Raw genomic sequence first — 17,100 nt, 5'->3', positions numbered from 1 at the left:
CCAGACACTCCAAGTGTTAGATTCAATCAGAGGTTTAGAGGGACAATGTTTCCACCTCTGTAAAGAGGGCTTCCACAGTAAGCAGTGCAGGATAAATGCTTAATTGCCCCTTTGGGTCTGGTCCCACCTTACAAACTTCTTTCCTGGAAGCCTCTGTCATCTTCCTGTAAGACATCTCCTCTCACGGCTTCTCCAGGATTAGGAGAGTGGAGGTGGATGGGGGTCAGAGGAAGATGACTGGATGCCCCACTGGCCTGTCTGTGTGCACCAGGGCACGGCACAGGAAGAGCTGCCTCTCTCCCCAAATCTTCGTTTTCTCTGCTGGTCATGATGGTTAGTGCTTCCACTGCCCCCTAGTATCAAGTCTGAAGCTTAAGACTTTTCTGTCTCCTACTGTCCTTTCTTCATGAGCTCCTTGTCAACTGGCCACCAAATTCTGCTTCTATTACCTCTTAAACGTCTCTCGACCCTGCCCCTTCTCCCTCCAGCCGTTGCTGTGTCTGAGCCCTCATCCTGCCTGGTGTGGTCTGGGGCAACTGCTTCCACCTATTCTCTCTGCCTCCAGTTTCCCCTTAACTTCCACCCCTGTGTGTCCACCAGTCATCCTTCTAGGCAGCGCATTTCCCTGGTTCTTTCCCCGTGAAAAATTCCCCCAATGGCTTCTCAGCAACAAAGGAGAAAGCCCAGTCTAGTCAGGGAGCGAAAAGCCCCTTGTGGTCCAGGCCTGTCACCCTCTCCCTGCCTCTCCCACCCTCCCCACCAGGCTTCCCGGCCTCAGGACTGTCTCAGTTTGTGGAGGATGCCACGTTGTCTTTGCCCAGGTTGCTCCCTCTGTGGGGAATGCCCTGCTTTCCTCTGATCTCTGGTGACTTCCACGTATCCTGTAGGTCAACTCAAATGCATCCCCCAGCTCCACCGCATCCACCAACACGAAGGACACACTGCAGACAGCGAGTTGGTACTTGCTCTTAGAAAGCATCCATGTCTAGGTCAGCCTCCACCGCGGGAGAAGGAAGGGCAGTGTCTGAGTCCTGTTTGTGTCCTCAGGGTTGAATGGTGGAGGCCCGGGCTGGAGCAGCTGCACATCCAGAGGACAGAGGCTCCGGGCAGAGGATCCTGGGTAGGAATAAGGGTGAAATATGACCCACTCCTTGTTCCAACCCTGGTCGGGGGCCATCCCTAGCCTCAGAAGCTCAAAGCCGTAGAGTCACTGCAGAGAACAACTTTTAGGTTGGCAAAGACTCGGCTTCCCCCTTGGCCCCCTGAAGCCCCTCTCGACCTCTGCAAGTTGCCACTGAAGACTTCCACTCAAAGTTTATAAAGAAAGGGCCTCATGGGAGCCTGCAGCCAGCCATGAGCCTGAGAGAACAGTGTGTGGGCCTCAGGAGGACCACTGGGCCCAGGCCACAGGAGGTCCTCCATCCAGAAGATTCTTTCTTGTCTCAGCCCCCTACTTGGAAGGTTCCACTGCCCATGGATCATAGGGACTTTTGTTTCGTTTAAATGTTAGTGCACCTTGGAGGAAAAACATAGGTGTGGTTCTTAAAAGGGATCAGAGCCCCCGGAGGGCCTTGCCTCATCCTGGGCAGGAAAAAGCTCCCGACCTAGTGAGGACAGAGGGGCCTCTATCTGGGGGCTGAAGATTAGTGAGGAGGATTAACTGGGCCTAAGCAGAGAGAAACGCTGATGAATACGAAGGCACGGGCACAGTTCTGACAAGAGACAAGGCAGAGAGGAGCCTGTGAGATTCTGTCACGAAACTAAGTCCCGAGGAACAAGTACACAACTCTGTTAAATGGCAGCTTGACATTTTCTTGTCATTTTGCATTTTGCTCTGTTGGCGAATCTCACGGAATTAGCAGCAAAGTTGCCTTGCTACTGGGGTGACACAGTGGTTAACAGCACAAGACTGTGTGACGTTGAACCCTGGTCAGGCTGCTAATTAGAAAGGGACTGTGGGCAATTTACTCAGCTTCTCTGCCTCAGTTTCCCTGTCTGTAAAATGCCGATACTAGTAATAGGGTAACTGAGCAGCACCCAATGGGGTCTTCCCGGGACAAATCTCCTCATGTCCTCCACCTGCTTCTTTTTTTTTTTTTTTTTTTTTTTTTTTGCAGTATGCGGGCCTCTCACTGTTGTGGCCTCTCCCGTTGCAGAGCACAGGCTCCGGACGTGCAGGCTCAGCGGCCATGGCTCACGGGACCAGCCGCTCTGCGACATGTGGGATCTTCCCAGACCAGGGCACGAACCCATGTCCCCTGCATCGGCAGGCGGACTCTCAACCACTGCGCCACCAGGGAAGCCCCCGCCTGCTTCTTGTTTGTACAAAAACTTTAGCCTCCTAGGCCTTCCCTGAGTTCCAGAGAATAAAGGTAAAATCAGAGAAGTGAGAAAATGCAGAAAGGAAAACAGTCAAGCAAGACAAAATAATAATAGTTTAGCCATTAAACAAAGTCAAGCACTGGAGATAATAGCCTGAGCCATGTTCTCTGAGCAGTTCTGCAGATACTGAAACCCCCAGCAGGTGGGAGAAGTTAACTGTGTGCTGCCTACAAGCACGTAGACCCCAGACTGGTTGGAACCGGAAGGCTGATGATGCTGACCCCCTCCTTTACCTCACCACCAACCAATCAGAAGAACGTCCATGAGCTGATCACACACCCCACAACCCTCTCCCTCACTCTGTCTTTAAAAACCTTTCCCTGAAAGCCACTGGGGAGTTTGCATCCTTTGAGTCTTAACTGCCCGGACTCCCTGCAATAAACACTGCACTTTCCTTCACCACAACCTGGTGAAGTAGACTGGCGTCGGTAGACTGGCTTTACTGAGCACAGGCAAGGAGACCCAAGTTTGGTTACGTAACAATACTACCTACCTCTTAGGGGTGCTGTGAGGATTAAATGTCAGTGCACGCAAAGTGCTTAGGATAGCCCTGGCCCTTGGCAGCATTGTGGGAATGTTTTATACATTTTTTTGTTTATTTATGAAGACGTCTCAGACAGTCAGTACTGGGATCTTTCTGCCTGACACACTAAGGCAGTGTTACCTGGGGCATCTCCTCAGTGAGGTAAACTCATAAAACTGCCAGGAAGAAACAAAAACCTGCTCTTGGATGCGTTTTCCTTCCCCAGAATTTGAACACGGTAGGAAGAAATCCTGGTTTGTCCGGATCACGCTCCATTATTATTATGTCGTTTAAAAGCACAGGTTTGGGACTTCCCTTGTGGTCCAGTGGGTAAGACCCTGTGCTCCCAGTGCAAGGGGCCCAGGTTCGATCCTGGTCGGGGAACTAGATCCCGCACGCATGTCGCAAATCAGAGTTTGCATGCCGCAGCTCAGAGTTTGCATGCCGCAACTAAAAATGATTCCGCATGCCACAACGAAGATCCCGCGTGATGCAACTAAGACCTGGTGTGGCCAAAATAAATAAATAAATATAAAAAAATTAAAAAAATAAAAGCACAGGCTTATGTGGGAAAAGCTCAATAACACTCCATTTGGGAACATAGATACACAAATCTTATCTAAGAGCTTCTTAATACCCTGCTTATACACATGAGTCACTGTTTCCAAGTACAAAGGAATGTTTGCTCAATATGGGCTATGATCTTAATACTGCGTTATTCAATTTTTATTTCTAGAAAAAGCATAAGGAGAGTGGGCTCTGAATTTTATTCTGGTTCTTCCCAGATTGTGTTCAAATTAAACCTGCCAAAGCATGTGTGTCCCCTGAGATAGGCATCTCGGTGGCTGGTGGCCCCAGTAACTAGGAAATGTCATTCACCCCGTAGACCTGCAGTTTCCAAGCCTCAGTGTACACAGAAGCCCAAAGCATGATGTTAAATGCTGGTTCCTGGGTTACCTCCAGAGACCCAGATTCAGTGGAGCCTTTAACAAGCCCCCTCCAGCTGTGACTGATGCAGGTGGTCCCTGCACCTCCACCCCCTGAGAAATGTTGCCCTACCCTGTCTGTCACCCCAACCTTTGGAGGAAATAAATTAAACATATAATGAAAATGCTACTTTTTCCCTCAAGGGACTGAGAGACTACTTTCCATTAGGAAAAGCTCCAGTCAATCTAGAGTGTGGCCTTTATATTAAAACAAGGATGGGCAAGACAGGAGAGAAGGCAGGGAGAACGGGGTAGAGGCTGGGCCTGGGTCTGTGTCCATCCAGAATTAGATTTCAAAGTGGGTGTGACTGTCCCTGGGAAAACCTTAGTCACCCAAGTGGCGAAGGTGGAAGAGGAACACAAAGAGAGGGCCCCCCCAAGAGGCTATAATTTTCGGTCACTTGAAGGCGGACTGCTGGGGCCCCACCTGGGTGCTAGGAAGACCTGCAGGTGAGGCGGCAGCACTGGTGCCCCAAGGCCCCCGCTAGGGGGCGAACACGTGTCCTACATAGGCTCCCAGGCCCCCATCTGGGGCCCAGCTGCAAGAGACCCGCCTCTGAGCTGCCAAACGGATGCTCGGTGTCAGCTGGGGGTGCTGGGGAGTCAGGGCAGCAGAAAATAAGGTCCAGGCCCCTCGGCTTGGGGTTGTCCCGCCCCAGGAGCCTGCTGGGGACGGGAATCTCCGTAAGGAGCCCCAGGGGCAGAGGTAGCCCACAGCTCACTCCCAGGTGAGGGGATCTGAGAGCGCAGATCAGGATGCCTTATCTGGCCTCACTAGCCTCCAGGGAGGGACACTGAGAAGGCGCCTGGGGGAGGCCTCATGGGGAGGGGCAGAGGGAGGATTGTCTCAGGGGGTAGGGGATGGGGAGACTACGCTCTTGGGAGGATTTGGCCCCAGCAGGGCACTGAGCCCCAGCTGGGCTCCCTGAAGAGCCTCCGGTGAACAAGATGGCCCCAGGGCCCTAACTGGCAACGGGCAGCTGTGAGGTCACTTAGTGGTGGTCTGTCAGTAGTCTGCTCCCGGGGTATTTGGTCCTTCCTTTCCTTAGGGCCTGTGGGCACCTCTGATCATGGGAAAGGCCTCCTGTGGCCACCACGCCGCTGGACAGCCTGCACCCTCCTAGGAGCCCCGGACCAGGGGAGACCCATGGAGACTGCAGTCTGTGGGCCAGGAAGGCCTTCGCTGGTTGCCCCAGGGATGCCCTGAGCTCCTGGGGAGCTGGGGACAATCAGAAATGGGGCCATATGCTGTCACCATCATCTCCCGCCCTTCTTCCCAGACGCTGCTTTCCTCTGGTGGCACAGAAACCAAAGGTTCAGATTCTCAACTCAGCTCCCTGAGGGGTCAGGGGTTCTCAGAGTCTGTTTTCACCTCTGCTACTTGGGGACAGTGACTTCTGCCACCTCACCGGGTTGTAAAGAGGTGGACCCCACAGCAATGCTGCCCAACCCTCCTTGGTGGTGGACATCACTTGAGGGTGCTCGTTAGGTACCCAGAGTCCTGTGCTCTGTCCCAGAGCTGCTGGATCCAAATTCCTGGAAAGGGGGGCCTGGGGTTTTAGCTGCTTGAAAAACAATGGAAAGGGATTAAGCAAGGAGACCCCAGCGACTCCCTCTTCTTGGTCAGATCCTGACTCTGCCCACTTGCTACCTGGAGGACCTCGGGGAAGCAGCTAATTTTTAACCTCAGTTTCCTCCTCTGTGAAATGGCATTCCCACTGGGACTTCCCTTGCAGGGTTTTTGAGGGCCCAGAATGAGATGGTGCCAACCTTGGGCACAGTGAGCTCATGTGCTGACAGTGCTCTGTAGGCCGATAGAGGGATTTTCCTTCTGTTCATATAAAGTGAGCTTTGTGCCCCTTCAGTAAAGGATGGTGTCTGCACCAATCAGTCACCAAGAGCAAGTATAGAAACTGGACTGTGAACTTAGTCAAGATGGGATGAGACAGCCTATGTGCCCTCCCTCCTCTGACCCATCATGAAATGGGCCAGGTGGGAGGGAGGCTGACCTCCCACAGGGAGGAAGCAGGTCAGAGCTACTCTAGGACCCTCCCTCCCAGTCTACCATTGCTGTCTTTCTTCTTTCTTTCTTTCTTTTTTTTTTTTTTTTTAACATTTTAAACACCACCTCAAATAGACCCACCCAGGACTTTAGTGCCCAATGTAGTCCCTTCATTCCATAAACCATCACATGGAGTCAGTCTATTCAGTTCAAAATGAAAATTTTAACTCGGGCTATTTATAATTCCCACGATGGAACGGGTGTCAGTTTCAAAGCAGTCACGCCAGGTGTCGACTTGGAAGCTGAAAGGGAGACAAGCATTATTATAAATGAATGTTGCCAGTGATTAATACTTGATATTTTTAACACACATTCATCTCAGAGGAAAAGACCCTCTTTACTTAGTGTGGCCGGATGTTGTGCAGTCCTCCCACTGACGAGGGGTTGCCAGAAATCTTTGTGCGTAGCTTCAGGCAAAGATCTGACTGACAGAGAAAAGAAGTGAGCTCTGAAGTCAGATTCTCTGTAGACCTGCCTCTTCAGGCGGATTGTGTCAGGCTTGGGCATCCTGCACTCCCTTCGCTCAGCCCATCCTTTCTCCTCCGTGCCTCCTGCTTCAGTTCTGGGCTGGTCTGGGCTGGAGAAACCACTGGTTGGTTCCATCATGGCCCGGGAGTCAGAGACTTTTCTTGACTTTGGGCTCTGCCCGTGAGTGAAGTGGCTCATCGTGGAGACCGACGCTGGCGGCTGCCTGCAGACCTGTCTTATTTTGTCTGCACAGTGTAAAAAATAAATGGTTACCTGTATTTAAAAGTTGGTATATTTCCCCCCAAAGCTGCATTTCCTGTATCTCTTAGAAAATGGGAAGTCTGTGGCATCCCATTGGGTTCCCACAGTGACACTAACTGGTGGGAGTGGTAGCCAGCTGTCTGTAGTGGTTTATTTTTTTGCTTTTTAACATCTTTATTGGAGTATAACTGCTTTACAATGGTGTGTTGGTTTCTGCTGCATAACAAAGTGAACCAGCTATACATATACATGTATCCCCATATCTCCTCCCTCTTGCATCTCCCTCCCACCCTCCCTATCCCACCCCTCCAGGCGGTCACAAAGCACCGAGCTGATCTCCCTGTGCCATGCGGCTGCTTCCCACTAGCTATCTATTTTACATTTGGTAGTGTATATATGTCCATGCCACTCTCTTTGTCCCAGCTTACCCTTCCCCCTCCCTGTGTCCTCAAGTTCATTCTCTACATCTGCGTCTTTATTCCTGTCCTGCCCCTAGGTTCTTCAGAACCATTTTTTTTTTTTAGAAATTTTATCTCTGGGCTTTCTATCCTGTTCCATTGATCTATATTTCTGCTTTTGTGGCAGTTCAGTAGTGGTTTAGACACACCTGAACCCACCACACACATGTCCGGGTCTCCACCACACCTGCCTCAGGGTGGCCACTGTGTGGCTGGGATTCGCATCTGACCTGCAAATAATTTGTTTGGTCCACACAGTGTTGACTACATCATGCTTAAAAGTTTGGAAGAGAATTAAATTAATTGTGTATTTCTATTTTTTGATATTTACTTTACAAATTAGAATTGGAAACACAATCTCTAGTACCCTATAGACTCATATTATGTTACATGCTTAACCCATAATTTAGTTAAAGCAAAGATTCTTTGTAGAATCTCTGGCAGATGATTTTCCTTACACTGTCTGTCATACTCTTTTGCATTACCTGCCTGGCCCCTGTGGGCTTCTGAGCTTGCTCCTTTTGCCCAGGGTCACTAATCCTCAGGTTTCTCATCCATGAAATGAAGCCCAAGTAGGGTGGAGTAGAAAAATCACAGGTTTTGGAGTCAAAGGGGTCCTGGATTGAAATCCTGGCACCACCGTATTCTGATCTGGGAGCTGGGTAAGTGACTTAACTTCGTTAAACTTCATTTTTCTCATTTGTAAAATATGGGTAATGATATCCACTCTGTATGCCTTTGGTGGTTATTAGAAGAGAGGAGAATAATAATAAGAGCGTACATTTATTGAATGCCTACTGTCAACCAGGCACCTGACATAGGCTCAGTTATCATCACAAAAACCCCACAAGGTAGATGTTTACAGATGAGGATGATGAGGTTTGGAGGAGTGGGGATCACATGACCAAGGGTAAGTCTGGGGCACCTGACACCAAGTGAGCACTCAAGGACTGAGGGCTGTGTCAGTCTCCTCCAGTTCTGGAAACCCCATGACTCAGACTCTGGGTCCTTCCCTTTTTAACAATGGTGCTGGTCCCTGGGGAGCCACTCCAGGGAGGGGCTAGTTTTCCAGATGTTCAAAGAGAGGATGTAACATGTGGAGTTGTCCATCTTTTACATTGTGAGTTTTAAAGAGAAGTATATCACGTTTTATATTTGGTTCATGAGAGAGTTGTTTTTATTTTGTTTTAATTTTTGAATTTTATTTTATTGCTATTTTATATAGCAGGTTCTTATTAGTCATCAGTTTTATACACATCAGTGTATACATGTAAATCCCAATTGCCCAATTCATCACACCACCATCCCGCCCCCCCGCCCCCATGGCTTTCCCCCCTTGGTGTCCATACATTTGTTCTCTACATCTGTGTCAACTTCTGGCCTGAAAACCGGTTCATCTGTACCATTTTTCTAGGTTCCACATACATGCATTAATATACGATATTTGTTTTTCTCTTTCTGACTTACTTCACTCTGCATGACAGTCTCTAGATCCATCCACATCTCAACAAATGACTCAATTTCGTTCACTTTTATGGCTGAGTAATATTCCATTGTATATATGTACCACATCTTCTTTATCCATTTGTCTGTCGATGTGCATTTTAGGTTGCTTCCGTGACCTGGCTATTGTAAATAGTGCTGCAATGAACATTGGGGTGCATGAGTCTTTTTGAATGATGGTTTTCTCAGGGTATATGCCCAGTAGTGGGATTGCTGGGTGGTATAGTAATTCTATTTGTAGTTTTTTAAGAAACCTCCATACTGTTCTCCATAGTGGCTGTATCAATTTACATTCCCACCAACAGTGCAAGAGGGTTCCCTTTTCTCCACACTCTCTCCAGCATTTGTTGTTTGTAGATTTTCTGATAACGCCCATTCTAACTGGTGTGAGGTGACACCTCATTGTCGTTTTGATTTGCATTTCTCTAATAATTAGTGATGTTGAGCAGCTTTTCATGTGCTTCTTGGCCATCTGTATGTCTCCTTTGGAGAAATGTCTGTTTAGGTCTTCTGCCCATTTTTTGATTGGGATTTTTTTAAATAATGAGCTGCATGAGCTGTTTATATATTTTGGAGATTAATCCTTTGTCCATTGATTCATTTGCAAATATTTTCTCTCATTCTGATGGTTGTCTTTCTGTCGTTTGTAGTTTCCTTTTCTTTGCAAAAGCTTTTAAGTTTCATTAGGCCCCATTTGTTTATTTTTGTTTTCATTTCCATTACTCTGGGAGGTGGATCAAAAAAGATCTTGCTGTGATTTATGTCAAAGAGTGTTCTTCCTATGTTTTCCTCTAAGAGTTTTATAATGTCCGTTGTTACGTTTAGGTCTCTAATCTATTTTGAGTTTATTTTTGTGTATGGTGTTAGGGAGTGTTCTAATTTTTATGTTGTTGCATTTAATGTTGTCCCAAAGGGCTCTTTGGCTGTCTTCATTTCTTTTCATTCTTTTTTCTTTATTCTGTTCCATGGCAGTGAATTCCACCTTTCTGTCTTCCAGATCATTCATCCATTCTTCTGCCTCAGTTATTCTGCTATTCCTTCTAGTGTAGTTTTCATTTCAGTTATTGTATTGTTCATCTCTGTTTTTTTTTTCTTTAATTCTTCTAGGTCTTTGTTAAAACTTTCTTGCATCTTCTCGACCTTTGCCTCCATTCTTTTTCCGAGGTCCTGGATCATCTTCACTATCATTATTCTGAATTCTTCTTCTGGAAGGTTGCCTATATCCATCCACTTCATTTAGTTGTTTTTCTGGGGTTTTATCTTGTTCCTTCATGTGGTACATAGCCCTCTGCCTTTTCATCTTGTCTATCTTTCTGTGAATGTGGTTTTTGTTCCACAGGCTGCAGGATTGTAGTTCTTCTTGCTTCTGCTCTCTGCCCACTGGTGGATGAAGCTATCTAAGAGGCTTGTGTAAATTTCCTGATGTGAGGGACTGGTGGTGGGTAGAGCTGACTGTTGCTCTGGTGGGCAGAGCTCAGTAAAACTTTAATCCGCTTGACTGTTGATGGGTGGAGCTGGGTTCCCTCCCTGTTGCTTGTTTGGCCTGAGGCAACCCAACACTGGAGCCTACCTGGGCTCTTTGGTGGGGCTAATGACAGACTCTGGGAGGGCTCACACCAGGGAGTACTTCCCAGAACTTCTGCTGCCAGTGTCCTTGTCCCCACGGTGAGCCACAGCCACCCCCCGCCTCTGCAGGAGACCCTCCAACACCAGCAGGTAGGTCTGGTTCAGTCTCCTATGGGGTCACTGCTCCTTCCCCTGTGTCCCGATGAGCACACTACTTTGTGTGTGCCCTCCAAGAGTGGAGTCTCTGTTTCCCCCAGTCCTGTCGAAGTCCTGCAATCAAATCTCACTGTCCTTCAAAGTCTGATTCTCTAGGAATTCCTCCTCCCATTGCCAACCCCCAGGTTCGGAAGCCTGACGTGGGCCTCAGAATCTTCACTCCAGTGGGTGGACTTCCGTGGTATAAGTGTTCTCCAGTCTGTGAGTCACCCACCCAGCAGTTATGGGATTTGATTTTACTGTGATTGCGCCCCTCCTACCTTCTCATTGTGGCTTCTCCTTTGTTTTTGGATGTCGCGTATCTTTTTTGGTGAGTTCCAGTGTCTTCCTGTCGATGATTGTCCAGTAGCTAGTTGTGATTCTGGTGTTCTCGCAAGAGGGAGTGAGAGCACGTCCTTCTACTCCGCCATCTTGGTTCCTCTCCTCGTGTGTTTCTTTTTAGTTACAAGTGAACTTTAATTTTTTAAATTGTGGTAAAACGCACATAACATAAATTTAGCATTTTAACCATTTTTAAGTGTACAGTTCAGTGGCATTAAGTACATTCACATTGTCGTGCAGCCATCAACCATCCATCTCCATAACTCTTTTCTTCTTGCAAAACTGAAAAATTTATACCCATTGAACAATAACTCCCCATTTCCTTCCTCCTCCCACATCCTGGCAACCACCATTCTGCTTACTGTCTTTATGAATCTGACTACTCTAAGTGCCCCATATAAGTGGAATTACACAGTATTTGTCCTTTTGAAACTGGCTTATTTCACTTGGCATAATGTCTTCAAGTTTCATGCACGTTGTAGCATGTGTCAGAATTTCCTTCCTTCCTTTTTTTTTTTTTTTTGCTTCTTAATAAGTTTAGTTTTTTCTAATTTTGTGTTAATTTCCCATAGCACCTTGGCAATGTTGAAAATACAAATACAAGGCTGTACTCATTTTAACATAATGTACATGAGCATGTGTCACACCATTGACGGGGGGCGGGGAGCAGTTTTGACAACAAGAACAAACCTAAGCAATGGACAAGAGAAGCCAGTAAACTGGTTCTGACTCCCAGCCCCGAACATTTAAGGGATATCACTCAAGGGACACCTGAATCAGGCAAAAACCAAAATCCAATAATGGTGTGGATTGTTTCTTATACTAATCAGTGTTTTGTGCTGCAAAACTGAAAATAAAACCATTTAATTGTATACACAGCCTGTTGATATCTCACTTGTACTTTCAGGACCATCTACTCAACCAGTCACAGCTTTTAAAAATAAAGTTGAAGCTATTTAATAATCAGGTGGGTTTTAAAAGAGAATACACTCTCAACTTGAAATCAAATTCTCTTTCAACTTCTTAAAATATCCTCATTTAATTAATGAGGACTGAAATGTCTATGTATCTTCTTGAAATCTGACTAAATTAGCATACACCAAAAAGCCCAAAGTTAAATTAATGGCCACCAAATTGTAAGGAATTTCCTTTCTTTCTAAGCCTGAATAATCTTCCACTGTATGTATCTACCACATTGTGTTTACCCATTCATCCATCTAACCTTAGGTTGCTTCCATCTTTTGGTTATTGTGAATGATGCTGCTGCTGCTACAAACATGGGCGTACAAATATCTTTTTGAGATTTTACTTTCAATTCTTTTGGTTATGTAATTGCTGTATCATGATAATTCTGTTTAATTTTTTGAGGAACTGCTACACTGATCTCCATCGTGGCTGCACCATTTTACATTCCCACCAACAATATAGAAGTGTTCCAATTTCTCTGTATTTTTGCCAACCTTTGTTATTTTCTGGGGTTTGTTTTATCTATTTATTTATTTTGATAGCCATCCTAATGGCTGTGAGCTAATATCTCCCTGTGGTTTTATTTTCATTTCCTTAATGATTAGTGATGTTGAGCATCTTTTCATATGTTTCCTGGCCATTTGTACATCTTCTTTGAAAAAATGTCTATTCAAGTCCTTTGCCCATCTTGTACTCGGGTTACTTGTTTTTTTTTTTGGCGTGTGTTGTTTAGTTGCAGGAAGTCTTTATGTATTCTGGATGTTAACCCCTTATCAGATATTTGGTTTGTTTGCAAGTATTTTCTCCCATTCTGTGGGTTAGATTTTCACTCTGTGGATAGTGTCCTTTGATACACAACGTTTTTTGTTTTGTTGTAGTTTATGTTTTGTTGCCTGTGTTTTTGGCATCATATCCAAGAAATCATTGTCAAATCCAATGTCATGAAGCTTTTGAAGTTGAAAGTTTGGATCCAATTCTTCTCCCCAACTATCTAGTGATTCTTTAAAACTTTATTTATAAAGCAAACATTCATGATCTCAAGATGCGTGACACAGATTCTGTTTCATCGTCCTGCAGTGGCTCGTGTTCTCCCTGTCCACCTTTATTGTCCCCTTTTAGCCCTGCTTTGTCCGGTCATGATGTGGGCATCTTGTGAAGCTGGAGGCACAGTTGGGAGGGACCTGATTTCTACCAGAGAATTTTCCCATCCTTTTCTTCCTCTCTTCCACCCCACTTTTCTTCCTCTTTTCAACTCCCTGCTTAAAAAACAGTCCCAAATGGGATTTAGGAAGCTGCCAGCCCTGCTTCCCAAAGCCTTAGCTGAATGGCTTTCCCCTGGACCAGGGCCCTGGGTGCTGAGTAGCTGGTTCTTTTGCTGTTTGGTTTCCATCCTCTTCCTTCTGAATATGCTGGATGTCAAAGTTATAAATAAGGAATTTATTTGGAGAGGTCTTTAGATTATCTCAATCTTTAAAAATTTTTATTTACAAATAATTTCAAATTTACAGAAATATAAAGAATTCCTGAGACCTTCACCCAGATATCCCAAATGTTGATACCTGACCACACCTGCTTTATTCTCTCTCCCTCTGTATATATATACATATATATATATATATTTTTTTCTGATCTCTTAGAGAGTAAGTTACAGACACAATGCTCCTTTACTTCAGTATATCTCCCGAAATCAAGGACATTTCCTTATAAATATTAAAATCAAAATCAGTACAAATATCAAAGCCAGGAAACTGACATCGATACAATACTATTAGTTTTTGACCAAGTCCTGTTCCCCAACTATTTAGTGATTCCTTAACACTGTATTTATAAAGCAAAACATGATCTCAAGGTGCATGAACCAGTGATCCGGAGACTTGGTTTGCCGGTGGCCCCGAGTTCTGCATCGGGGCTGGGGATTGCCTTGACCCTTCCCTCTCTCCCATCCTCCCCTTTCTGCCTCCCATTCTGAAAGCACAGCTGTCCTTGTGCTCAGCATGGAATGGGCTTCCCTGTTGCTGTTTCCCATAACTCACAATGTGCTCTCCTGTGTGTGCAGGGCAGGGTCCCTAACCCCACCCTTCTCCCAAGAGGATCTGGCAATTCCATGAGGCATTGGGCAGACATTCCCAGGGCTCAGGTCACTTGATGCAGAACAAACAGAGTTATGGGTTTGGAGGCTGGGTGCTGGTATCCCCCCAAATTTCTGCTGACCATGGCTGGAGGACCGGCCAGTATATCACTCACAGGGATCACTTTGCGGGCAGGAGGGGAGAAGGGTAGGAACTTACAAATGTGCAGGGCAGTCTTCTGATGTGTTTTCTAGGTTTCTGCTCTTCTGAAGTCTCTCCCAGCTGAGCTGCATTAAAGACCCTAGGACCCCTCCCACCTTCTTCAGCCCCAGGCTTGTTGAGTGTGGATGTGATGTCATGTTCGCTGAACTGCAGGATTTTGGTGCTGGGAGGGTCACGTGGTTAGACTGAAAGACTGCACCGTCAAGAATCAAACTGACCCAAGTTTCAATCCCAGCTCCGTTTATCATTAGCTGAGTGATATTGAAAGTTAGTTAAGCTTTCTAAGCTCCTGTTTGCTCATCTGTAACATGGAGACCTTTTAAAAGAGTAAATGCATGGTGTCTGACACTAACGAAGCACGTGATGCATGGTATAGGCTTTAAGTGTGGCTGAATAATATTTTGAGGTACTGATTTATGACTTTTTAAAAAACTCCTCTCATTTTTCTCCTTTCTCTTTTCTTCAGGAAAGGAAAAGCCAGCTTTACCTTTTTTTGCTCAGGGAAGATGTGGGCAGAAAGCAGAAGGGACTTGCAGGGTTTCCAGGTCAGGATGTGTTTCTCCTGAAGCCCTGGGGGAATTTGGGGCTCCTCAGAGGGTGTAGAAGGCAGAGGCAGGGGAGTCAGGCAGATTCTGAGTGGCGGGGACATGGACCCTGCTTCCTGTCAGTGGCGCAGGTAGGTGGCAAGATCAGGGTGGAGTGGCCGCGTGGCCTGTCTTGGGGAGGATGACCATGGAAGCTTCCAGAAGGCTGGGGGCTCAGGTGAGACATGGAGGCAACAGGGACCCAGGCAGGGACAAGGAAAGACCACAGGGCACTGCTGCCCACCCACGCCCCCGTAAACTTGGTGGGCTGGAGAGTCACGTGTGCCAAAGCACATCTGTGGGGCACTGTGCAAAAATGGCTAAGGTTAATTTGCGCCTCAGTCTGGAGGGCTCCGGGCACAGGGCAGAAATTCAACTGATTTATAGAGCACAAAAAGAACTGCTGCTGTGGACACATCTGAGATTCAGACCAGCTCCATGAGCTTGTAAATCCCACATTTCACAGATGAGGAACCGAGGCCGGGGAACGATTGAAATGTTCAAGGTCCCACAACCGCAGTCGCTATGCCTCCTACTTGTAGAAGGCCTAACAAACAGCAGCCCTGGACTCTCTTATCTTTGACCCTCACATGACCCTCTCAGTGTCATCGTCTCTACCCTACAGAAGAGGAAACTGAGGCACACAGAAGTAAAGGGATTCGCTCAAGGTCACAACACCATGTGGGAGACCCAGAGTTCAAGCCCAGGGTAATTACACATGGAGACCCAGGATTCAAGTCCAGGATCATCCCACGTGTACTTTACAGAAACCACGCTCCCCTGCCAACGAGCCCCTGCAGAGGAGGTGTCTGGCCCTTTGGATCACAACAGGGTAACATACCAGGGCCAATTTGTCCCCCACCCGACTGTGGCTCCCTGGGGCTGGAGATGGCACCAGCTCCACGCCTCTGTCCAGTGTGAGCCCATAGGAGATTCTCAGGATGAGGTGAGTTGGTGTTGTTGCCACTCACGTCTGAGTGGAGGTCACAAGGTTGGGTACCCAGGAAAGGCTGTCCCGGGGCCCTGATTTTGTTTGAGCCACTTTTGTGGGTCAGTTCCCAGACTCAAGGAATCTAGACCAAGGAGAGTCGCTCCCACCTGGCTCTGGGTACCCGGTGATGAAATCTTATCGTGGCTTTCCTAAAAGCTTTTTGCAATTTTTGGCCCGCTTCCTGGGGATATACAGTCCTAACATCCTGTGCAGTCTGGGGCGGCCTTCCTGATAGCGTGCACCTGAATGCTGTTAGAATGATCCCAATCTTGTGAATAAACACGGAGAAACCAGTGCTTTGGTTCTTGGCTTTGAGGGTCACCTTGCTGACGGGGAGGGGGCTGAGCCTGACTTCCAAGACTCATTGTTCAGTAGTGTTTGCTGCTGGGTCAGGCTGGGCCACTGGTGACATGGAGCGGGGTGGTATAGCACTCTTGCCTGATGTGCTGACCCCTGCGGGTCCCAGCCCCAGATGCTACCAATGGCCCCATTGCTCATAAGTATGGCTGTCCCAAGGAATGTCCAAAAGTTGAGAGGAGTGAGCTAGAAGCAGTGCTGCCCCAGACTCGACACTGTAAACTCATGAACTTCTCACAGCCTGTCGGGCCCTGTGGTATAGTGTATGTAGAGCATCAGACCAAGAGTCTTGTGGCAGTTCAAGCTCTTCTTCCTTACGGGCAAGCCCTTTAACCTTTCTGAGCCTCCATGTCTTCATCTGAAGGGCACAATAAAGATGCGGCCTGCTAGGTATTCCTCAAGAGTGGCGGTAAGACCATTCATTCATTCATTTGCTTAACCAAGCATTTAATTGAGCATCTACTATGTGGCATGCTGGGTGCTGATGTGTGGGAGGAAACAGCAGTTGGATGCAGGGCCACTGGGACAGGACACGCAGGCCCTGCCTGGCCTGGCAGGGCGACGTTCTCAGGGAAGGAAATGGGAAACAAGCTGTACCATCAGGTGGCGTTTTTTTCTCTCTGCTTCCCTGGTTTTGGAAAGAGAGGGTGCCTTGATGACGTCGCGAGGGTGCTTTTGGAAAGCTGGACGTGCCCATGGCTGCTTCCTGGGGCCTGAGAAGCAGCAGCATCCTGGGCTACTGGGAAAGGATATGAGGGTGGGCATTGCCATGGCCAGGGTGGGGTCTGCCTGTCCTCCTCAAGCCTGTCATAAAACACTCAGATTCCCTGTCGACTGGCCTCCTGAGGCCCTTACAAGTCAAATACAGGAGCTTCTGGATCTGCCCCTCCCAGACCACCCCCTGCCCATGTCCGGGGCCCACCACAGGCCCACCATATGCTCACCTCTTCAGCTGCCCAACCTGCCCTCTCTGTTCCAGGCCCATGCTCCCCTCTTCCACACCACCAGGCCTCCCTCACTTTGCAGACATCTGTCCTACAGGGTGTGGATGGCTGGCACTCTAGTCTCCCTCGCACCTGTGGTCCCAAAGCCCCTGCCTTATTCTAACTTGAGCCTGAGCTCCCAGTTCATAGCCTCCCCTCACTCCTGTCCTGGGATGTGACTT

This window comes from Neophocaena asiaeorientalis, unplaced genomic scaffold (assembly GCF_003031525.2).
Source record: "Neophocaena asiaeorientalis asiaeorientalis breed wild unplaced genomic scaffold, Neophocaena_asiaeorientalis_V1.1 scaffold35, whole genome shotgun sequence".
NCBI lineage: Eukaryota > Metazoa > Chordata > Mammalia > Artiodactyla > Phocoenidae > Neophocaena > Neophocaena asiaeorientalis.
The sequence above is the reverse complement of the archived record's forward strand: the minus strand, read 5'-3'. Positions refer to the sequence as shown.